The 10,110-nt window shown below is 48.1% G+C and overlaps 1 long non-coding RNA gene across 10 annotated transcripts in view; it reads right to left on the bottom strand.

Moving 5' to 3' along the window:
• Nucleotides 1–982: 982 nt before the first annotated feature.
• LOC146543604 (uncharacterized) overlaps nucleotides 983–10,110 on the bottom strand; it is an 89,032-nt gene continuing 79,904 nt past the window's right edge. For 2 of the 10 annotated variants that reach the window (XR_014885451.1, XR_014885448.1), the window contains 2 exons: nucleotides 7,097–7,220; nucleotides 983–5,853 (listed from right to left, as the gene is read on the bottom strand). This is a non-coding gene — a long non-coding RNA (uncharacterized LOC146543604). The remainder of the gene's footprint in view (nucleotides 5,854–7,096; nucleotides 7,221–10,110) is intronic. The other 8 variants (XR_014885450.1, XR_014885456.1, XR_014885454.1 and 5 more) reach the window with 8 other exon arrangements.

Below are 10,110 nucleotides of genomic sequence, written 5' to 3'. Positions count from 1 at the left end.
AGCAGGTTCAAGTTCTGGAGCAGGTTCAAGTTCAGGAAGCAGAAGGGATCCAGCTCAGGCCAAGATGGATGGATGGACATCCCACAAAGGCAGACGGACAGACACCCCACAAGCTACATGGGCACGGTGTGTGGGTGTGAGAGGGTTTAGCCCCAGACATGCTGAGCACTAAGTCTCCTCGTTAATGGGGCTGGGAAGGCTGCATGGCCAGCTCAGCTCATGTAGGAGTGGCCACTGCCCACTGCAGGCTATGTCAGGCTGAGCTGTCAGAATGCACTCTGCAAACAAGCAGCACTGTGAGCTCTGTGCTCAGAGCTCTGTGCTCGCAGCCCTTCGCTGAGGATAAGCTAGAGCTGTGGTTGTGTGCAGGTGGAGCAGTGGGTGTTGGGCCCTGGGAGTGCCTCCTCTCTGCACCACTCCTCATGGCATCACTCCATGACGGGCTCAGCATTGCCAAAGGCCACCTTCAGCCTACTCTTCATCATCCTCAACCCCCCTCCCACCCTCACAGCAGGCACAAGCAGTGCTGGTACTCACAATTACAAGCTCTGAGATGTTCTCCACCAACCCACTGCAGCTCAGTAGCTCTCTAGAGATGCACACTTCCATGGGACAAACTTCTGCCACTCTGGAAAGCTGGCACCCACCGCTCCTTTCCCAAGGGTTCTTGGAAAATCAAGAGCAAGCAGCTGTGTCCAGCTTGATGTGGAGCAGAAGCAAGAGGCTCCTTGTCTTTGTCTGCACTAGGGGAGGTGGGAAGCTCTATTCCAAGGGTTTTGTCCCTGAGATACCCATGCATGCCTAGGAGAGCCCATGCTCGGCTCTGTCTTGGCACTGCTGCCATCAGGCTGCAGAGATGCTGACTGCCACGAGAGGACACCATCCTACCTCCGACTTCCTCAGCGCTCAGCCCTCAGTAAAAATATCCATAATAATATTACAGGGATCGAGTGGAACACACACATCGGAGAGGAGAGCAAGAAAGAAACAATATGTTGATCATCCTGCTCTAACCAGCGAGAGCGCTGCCCTGCCATTTATTTCTGCAGCAAGAATCCCTTTAAATACACAAATCGCAAGGACATTAGGCTGTAATAGGCAGCCCAGGGATTAGTTGGAATATACTTCATCTCTTGGTTTGTGCGTGTGCATGAGGCTGTGTGTTGGTTGACTTTAAAATGGAATAAACCACATTTAGCAGCTAGGTAGCTATGGAAACATAACCAAAATTGTTCTACCACCTTTCTGCCGCACTGCTTCCCGCAGCCCTGCAAATACTGTCAGGGGAGGGCTGAATATTGTTTCTTATAAATAATAGAATGTAAAGAGCTACAGAAAGAATCATTGAATTAGGATTGCGAAGTGGAGATGGTTCGGGGGAAAAAAAAAAAAAAAACAACAAAAAAAACCTGCCCAGTAGATGTAATATTAGTTTCTGATGACTTAGCAATGATAAGAGACTTAATTTTATTCTTTTGTATTTTTGCAGCTTGCAGAAAGACATGGGGTGAGGAAATATATGTATTTTGGTCATGTACTCGTGTGGAGGTTAGAATGTGTGTGTGTGTGTGTGTGTATAAACACATGCACACAAACGCTGCCGGCTGCATCCACACAAGCAGAAATACACCAACAGCAGTCAGCGTTTGAAAAGCACTCACCTGCTGCCCCAGCCCACAGCTGGGCTCTGAACCCCCCTCCAAACCTACCTTCTTTCCCAAGCGAGGGGCTCACAGCTGAAGGGGCCTCCCAAGGTGCTGCTGAAATTGGGCAAGGGAGGCTGGCAACGGGGGTCAGCAGGACGAGGACAGGGGACAAGGCAGGATGTGCTGTCACAGAAGCAAATGGCAACGTGGTTTTGGTCAGATGTGCCACCTCTTACTGACGGTCCAACATGGATGGGGTTTTTTGGGTGCTGTCCCAGTTCAGCATTACCAAATATCAAGCAGAGTCAAGGCTGGGGTTTCTAAATAGCATCAGTACAGATGCAGAGCAGATGCTTGTCCAGCTCTACATTCAATGTCACCCAGGGCTTTCTTCCTCTCATTTTCTCCTTCAGATCTGTCCACTTCAGCTCAAGTTCTCGAGGTCCTGCTATGAAGTCTCTGTAACTCCTTTTCCATCTTCCTTTGGCCCCGAGACACGGCCACCAAAAGCACAGGCAGCACCTGGGATGGGGATGCACAGTGGATGCACCCCGCAGCACAAAGGCAGCCTGTTTTACTCTCCATTTCCTTCTCCGTAACTCCTACGATGGCCACTGCCTTTGTGATCACTGCTGACATTTCCAGAAACAGCCTGCCTTACCTCCACAGCCTCCTTCCAGAGAGGTAATAGCTCATTGAGACTGTGCTGCTGTAGAGGTACAGCCGCTGCTGATTTTTTTCCATGTGCAGTTACCGACAATGAATTTCCTCTGCCATTTCATCACCTGCACGCTGCAATCCTCTGGCATTTCTTCGCAGTCAGCTTTTGTTGGCACTGTCCTGACTAATGCTGCTGCCTTGCAAGTTTTGTTTCCATCTGCTCCCTTTGCCAGTGTTTGCGGGTCCGCTGAACAACAGGAGCCCTACCACGAGACCCCTGCCCTAGAGCAATTGGATTGCCCCTTCTCACAGTTAGACTCACAGAATCACAGAATGGTTGGGTTGGAAGAGCCCTTACAGCCCACCCCGTCCCAGCCCTGCCGTGGGCTGGCTGCCCCCTACCAGTTCGGGTTGCCCATGGCCCCATCCAGCCTGGCCCTGAGCACCTCCAGGGATGGGGCATGCACCAATCCCCTACATCAGATTGCCTTCTTCAGATATGGGATTCACCAGCACGCCAGCTGCTCCGTCCTGCCTGCTGGAGGAGCTTCATGGCCCCATACCATCATTCTGAGGTTAGCAGCAGGCCCCTCTCCAGGCCTATGTGTTGTTGCTTTAACAATCAGAGGGATGGAAAAACAAAACCCTTTACTGTCTATTGTTAAACTTTACTGTCTAATGTTTTAATAAACAGTCAAGTTCTTCCTCTGATCGTTAAATCAGCAGTAAAGCAGTATGGAGACGGGTTTATGAGATCCTATCTGCATCACTAACATACAAATGTGAGGTCTTGGCAGTTGTGAGCAGCTACACCCCATCACATGGCTTCCTGCCTGCTTCGAGGGCTGGATCTGCTGCGGGTTTGGAAGAGGTACAGCTCCTCCTGCCTGCTGGGAGATGGGCAGAGAGAGACCTCATAAGGGCCCTGCTCACCTTCCCCACCTTTGGGAAGAAATTGGTGCAGATAGGATGACTGCCCCATTCCCGGGAGGGGGACATCCTCCTTGAGAAATCAGACAGGGGACATCAGCCCAGAATGGGACAGGCTGTATCCTGCTGTAGCCCTGCAGCAGCCATTCCAGTTCCATGCTCTGCAGCAGTAAAGCCAGGCTAATGTACTTGAGTGCCACACAGTCAACGTCGAAAGAAACTTCAACCCTTTGTTATCTCTGGGATGATTTGTGTTTGCCTGATAGCAATAACCCCCTTTAATCTCTGTTTTTCCAAGCATCCCCAGCCTGCAGCCCTGCAGCTGCGTGCCGCGTGGCTCCGAGCGCAAGCAGCCACGGTGGTCTGCTGCCTTCATTCCATGGAGGGCTCACTTCTAAACACTTCCCAGAAAGTATATCTGCCACTTCTCCTCCAAGAGGAATAACGATTGCCTTACCCATCTCCAAAGTAATTTTTAATAGATCACAGTTGTTGCATCAACTCTGATCACCAAAAGTGGGGTTTTATCTCCTCGGGGGTGGCTCTGTCAGCAATAGACACCAGGTTTCCTGCCTACCACCATTTGTGGGCTGTTGCAACCATTTGTCCAGTCATAAAATTATTAGCACATTATCCCTGGGCAACGACTTGCAATTTTCTCTTTTTATTACTCAATAAACAGTTTGGAACCCAACCCCCCAGAGTGAGAATAGAAACTAACCTACTACTTACACATCCATAAGCGATGCCGCAAGGAGAGAAGGTGTAGGAACACAGAAATGCTACAGAATATATATATATAAATAAAAGAAGACGAGTATCTTGCACGATTTTTGTCATAATGAAAGTAAAATGTGGCTTAGGACATCTGCAGAGTAATGAGGGAATAGAGACAAAGCTTGGAGAAGACCCACACGAGAGGGCTGCTGGCACAAGATTTCCTCCACCCTGGTTTTCTATACGTAGCCCCAAGTGCCAACATTTCCTATTGAGCATGTCTGGGTGCCAGAGAGCATTGGGAATAAAAAATTCAACACTTAGTTGATTCAGCGTAGCTGTATTAATTCCAGCTATATTATAGCTATTTATTTCCAGCAATGGCTAGGGGAAGGGGCTTTTGTGGAGGAAGGGGATTCTCTAAATGAAATAGAAATGCAGTTTATGGAGAGTGAAAACTGGTCCCAAATCCAAGTCTAATTGAATAAGAAATAACCTGCATGCTTTCTTTCCATTCATAAGCTTGTTAAAATTCCAAAAGTATGTATATATAATCTTACATTTACTAAACAAATCTATTCCATTTTTTTGTTTCAGCGTGACATTTTCTATTTCAAAGTTGACGTATTTTGAGGATAAGAAAATTAGCTGAATTCCCCAAAATCAAAACACTTCATTCTGGTTGAATAAAATATCAGGAGGTTTGTTTTTACCCTTTCTCCAAAGAAGCACGCTCCTCGCAGGGGGGGGTCTTCCAGAATGGATTTTATTTATCCTTTTGAAGTCCAGTTCAGCCATAGAACAAGGGAAAAAAAGCCTCTAGACAATCTGCACAGCAATGATTTCCAACCTACATTCATGTTCAAAATCGTTCCCATGGATTTGGGATATAGGAATTTGAAGCGTAGGTAGGGGTTGATGAATGGAGTGATGGATTTTGCCTGTAACAAAGCTTTTTGGGGGGGCAGTATCTCACAGAAAAGAATTGAACACAGGCTACAGTGTCCTACTGGCTCTCAGAATCATCACTGCAGTTTGTTGGCAGCTTTGGAAATCAAGGTGAGTGGAGGCTTTGTATCACATGCCAGCCTGCCAGGCCAACCTCTGGATGAAGTCACTCACAGTGCAGGGGCAGCTTGTCAAAGTCATTCTTGTAATGTTTTGAACACTTCCCCTGCCAGTATTTAATTAAAGAGATTTTTAATCAGCTCAAGACATCTTGCACTATGGCTGATATTGGTGTGAGAGGGAATAAATAGCTCTCAAACGTCTCAAAATCCAAAGATACGTGTTAGAGGATCTGTGCAAGACTGCCTGTTGTTTTTGGAGGTTGCATATTAATAAGGATCACTCACTCTTTGGCAATACTTGCAGTCCAAAAGAAGCAGCCCTTAACGTAGCTGGGAAAGGCTGTCTCACGGAAAGGTCTGGGCAAACTGACATGGCAGGAGGTTTTCTTTCTGATACAGCCCTCTTTTCTTTGGAGCCATCCTATGCCACTCTCCTCCTCTGCAACAACGCCGGGCTGGAGAAAAAAATAAACCCATTTGCGTTATGATTTGCACATCTCAGAGCCTTTGCTCCAGGCTGCCCGCAGGCACAGTTGGCCAACTCTGTGCCTTCACCAGGTTTCCTTGACGATGTCTGAAATATTTTCTTTCTAAAGCTGGAGTCCGAAGCACGGATCTTGTCTGCACACCAGGCCTTGCAAACCAGGTCTCCGTTTGAAGTCAGTTGCCTGAATTTGGGATGGAATGAGAACTGTGTAGCTTTTTGATGGCGGAACACAAAGCTGAACTTCCAGAAACTTTTCACAAAGGGTTGTGTTGGGACTGCACAGCGCAATCAGTGCATGAGCTGTTAACGTGGAGCTCATGATTGCTCGTAGCAATCACGGGGTCTGAAAACACAGCAGGATTCAAAGGAAGATCAGCCACTCACACAAGGTAACAAGGACATCTTAAAATGAGCAGCTATTGAATTGGGATTCAGAGCTAATTTATCCCAAAGGAAGGTTATTTGTTAACTGCCTCTTGAAGATAGAGCTGGAGGAAGGGTGACAATTCCTCTTCACAGCCACCCCCAAGGATTATTCTTTCTCATCTGGAATGAAAAATAAAGCTTCTTGAAGTTGGGGGACAGGAACTGCAGACAGCAGCACAGATGCTGCAGGATCACGTCTCTGTTGCCTGAGTGAGACAGATTCTCAGCCCCAGAATCCAGGGCTGACCATCACCTGAATCTGCTCTCCCTGCCCAGCTCTTGAGGCTCACTAGTTCACTCTCTGCCCCATTTTGAACTCTCTTCCTTCCACACAGCACTCTGAATTCAAAAGCCCTCTTTAGAAACAGATGGGTGGTATTCAGTTGCCAAAGCACAAGGACCTCATTCTGTTTGGGCTGTCCAAGGGTATTCCTCACAGCTTGTTGCCATTCCAGATGGGCAACAGCATCCCAAGGATGCTAATCTGTATTGGCATCTACTGTAGAGATGATGGGTACCTGTGTCTGGTACCAACCACTGTGGAGAGGTGCCTGCACTCCTAGCCCAGCCTCTGGGGCTGGCAGGGAAGAGGAATTGTCGCCCTTTCTTCAGCTCTATCAGAAACTCTTCAAGAGGTGGTTAACAAATGACCCTCGCTTGGGATAAATTAGCCAAATAACGGGCACTTGAAAGATAGAAGAGCCTCTTATTTAGGCGAGAAAGTGTTTATTCTCTCTGTAACTACTCCTACTGACACCATTAGCTGGCGGTGATCAAGATCAAAGTGAAAACACTGGACTGACAGTGCCTGTGCTCCTCACTAATGTGTGATCCCAAGCAGGAAGGCTAGGTTATCCACCACCCTCATCTCTGCACCTGACGAGCCGTGCACATGACACCAGGCTCCCGACACCAGAAGCAATGCTGCAGCCACTCCCAAATACTCGAGAAAACCTTTGAAGCCAAACTATCAGGCCTGGTGAGAGCAGTCCCATCAAATCCAAAGGGAGATTAACCAACCTCATGTGTGCATGACATTGCTCCTTCACTACCATTCCCCCTCCCTTGCTTCGATATGAAGTCAGATCATTGATCACTTGCTTGGCCCTTCATTGGCCAGTTCCAGAAATCAGAAATGTCACAAATCCATGAGTCCTTACCTGGGCCCTGCTTACCTCCAGGCGCATGCAGTCAGAATGTTTCCACGTGGGCACTATTTCACCATTCTGTAGAGGAAAGTTTCCTCCTGAGGATGACAGAGCCAGTCAAATGAAGTTCAGTCCCCTAAAAGATCAATGATACAATGGTGAGATGGAGAGGTTCGCTCTGAAACTCTCTGGGCGACTGTGAAAAGTCAGGAATCAGTGACTGAGAAGCAGGGCTACATCCTCCTCGCCAGGTGAGTCAAACTACCAGCCCCATCCAGACAGCGCTGAGCATCCCTTCATTCTAACCATCCAATTGCCCTACCAGACAAATAATTTAATATCCTCATGCGAGGGGACCATGGTGTGGATAAGGCACTGCCACGGGAGGCACAGAGCTCTGCTCCAGAGGCAGCAAGACAACTCTGAAAAGGAGCAAAGACAAAAATGAGGCTGAGAGCAGCAAAATAAATCAGTGACAGAGTTTCACAAAAAGACAAATGAAGTTGAAACCCGTCCTTGTTTATTTTAATGTTTGGAATGTTTCTGAGGTGATTTATGCCCCCACTTGAATGTATTTTTCTCCCTTTGTCTTTCTCTCTCCCCTCTTTTATTTATTTATTTATTTTTAAACAGAAAAAAAATATATTTGGGAGTTAATTGGATTTCCAGGCTTTGCAGCCAGACACTGTAATTGATCTCTGAAGAGATGGATTTGTCAGTTGGCTGGGCATGCATTTGACAACATGAGAGGAAAGGAATGAAGAACTCCTCCTGCGTGCAGAGCCAAGGTGTGTTCCTATGGCTGAGCCCCTCAGCACTACCCCAACCTGTGCCACTGCTGCTCCACTTTTCTATCTTTGCCCCATATTTCCCAGTCAATCAATTTGGGCCCCTTCAGGTAAGATAGCTGTGAGATCTGAACAAGATAATCCCCTTACTTAAAGCTGTGTCTCAGAGGGTGCATCTTGGCCACCGCAGCTCCTTGAAGCTCCAGCAAAAACACGTTTGCCTTCACCCAAGACATGGGATACTCGTTGCTTTCCCAGTCCCTCTCCATGCCTTGCAAGTCTATTATTTCCAAAGCACGGATGCATCAACGAAGAGTCCCCACAACTCTAGCTCCTGCCACCAGCCAGCACGGCTCCTCACCCCAGCTCAACCCTCAACCCATCTCTGCTCTCAGCAGGCAGCACCTTCAGTTGGTCTCCTGGAGCTTCTTGTCACAGCAGACTAGGTCAGAGAAGGCACTGAGTTGGAGGACAGGAGCAGAGTGTGCCCAACTGCTTCTAGCCACGCTTCCCATTTCACCCAAGCAGTTTCCAAGCATCCCCACCAAGTCAAGCTCACGCTTACTAGCAGCACAGCAAACCTTTGGCCATGCCCAGTGTGTCCAGATCATAAGGATCACGAAATCCCCAAAGTTTGGGCTTGAGAATATGCTCCCAATAGCTGAGCTGGCTGTATACACAGAATCATAGTGACGTTTCTCACTTCCCACCAAACCTCTGCAAGCAAAGGGGGGTTACTTCTCTTTTGTATGTAGCTGAGAAATTTAAATTCTGGTCTCATCTTAGCTACTGCAAAAGGCCTGATCCTGCTGCTCTGAACAGAGCTCTATTGGAGGCTGCTGCTTTTCAAGGTTCCTCATTCAAACCCATCATGGCCACGTGCTCTCTGCTGCCCATCTCCACAGCAGATGGCAAGCAGCCGTTCCCGACAGACTGCAGCAAGCTCCAGCACTCCCGTGGGGAATTCAAGTTTGCACTGATCTCTGCAGGTGATTCCACGTGGGAACTCAGCACAAAACGAGCACGAGAAAAAAACTTCAAGAATGGGCAAGAAAGGCACTTCTGGCAGCATGTTTGGCAGGGTGAGTTCTGGTTTCCCCAGGAGAGCATCCTTCTCCCATCACATAAGTATGCACTCAAGCCCCATTTGACTTTGGTTATCTAGGGGATTGCCACATCCTAGGGCGAAAGCACTCTGCAAATTTTGTCTCCTTAATGCAAAACTCATCTCATTTCAATTTGGTCGCGGATGCCCCATCCCTGCATGCATTCAAGGCCAGGTTGGATGTGGCTCTGGGCAGCCTGGTCTGGTGGTTGGGAACCCTACATATAGCAGGGGGGTTGAAACAAGATGATCATTGTGGTCCTTTTCAACCCAGACCATTCTGTGATTCTACGATTTATCCCAAATCCCAAGCCACTGGTACACGTCCCAAGGGAGCCAGTGAAAAAATCATCAGCATTTCTGAGCCAGAGACCCCTTTCTATTTGCAAGCAAGTCAAAAGAAGGCACCACATTCCCATTCACCTGCCAGCTTGCCCAGGAGATAAGGAATTGCAGCCCTTTTATCTGTTACAGCCCTGTCTGAAAAGCCTGGCAGAGCCTGCTCCTGTGCGAGTTAGCTGCACTGTGCTGATGTTTTGCTGCTAGAAGCAGCCCTATAATAATTGACCCAGCTTTTCTGTGCTGCTGACACCACCTGGCACGGCCTGGCAGAAGGAAACACTGCGTTTGCACAATGCATAATTAAATACAGAGCTAACTTCCACGGGAAGCTGCCGTGGCCAAGAATTTGTGACATTTTGGAGGGGAAGCAGGCATGTGTGCGGATAACAAGAATAGCCAGAGTAACGACAGCTAAATACCAACGTGCCTGTTGACAGTGCTATTGATATGGCAGGCAGCCTCCCGTTATTGGAGATGATAAGCATATCTACCATGTGATGGATCTGCCTTCTGCTGCCTCTCCCATTGCAATGGCTGCTCGTGGCATCGCTCAGAGAGGTCAGAGCTATGCGGGCACTGCAGATCCCCTCTTCTAGTGGGTTTTTTTTTCTAGTGCATGTGTTGAAAATATTATGCAGCTTTGTTTTGTTGTTGCTTGCACTGGATATAAAACTCTGCGCGATGGGAGCGTTCCAGAATTGCAAACCTTGTTTATAGGCAGGAATATTGCTTTGTGCAGGTGTAAGGTATCACTCACGGCAGCATTACAGCTCCTACACACTGTGACAAGG

This window comes from Meleagris gallopavo, chromosome 11 (assembly GCF_905368555.1).
Source record: "Meleagris gallopavo chromosome 11, MGAL_WU_HG_1.1, whole genome shotgun sequence".
In the NCBI taxonomy this organism is placed as follows: domain Eukaryota; kingdom Metazoa; phylum Chordata; class Aves; order Galliformes; family Phasianidae; genus Meleagris; species Meleagris gallopavo.
Note: the sequence above shows the minus strand (reverse complement) of the source record. Positions and strands in the feature narration are given on the sequence as shown.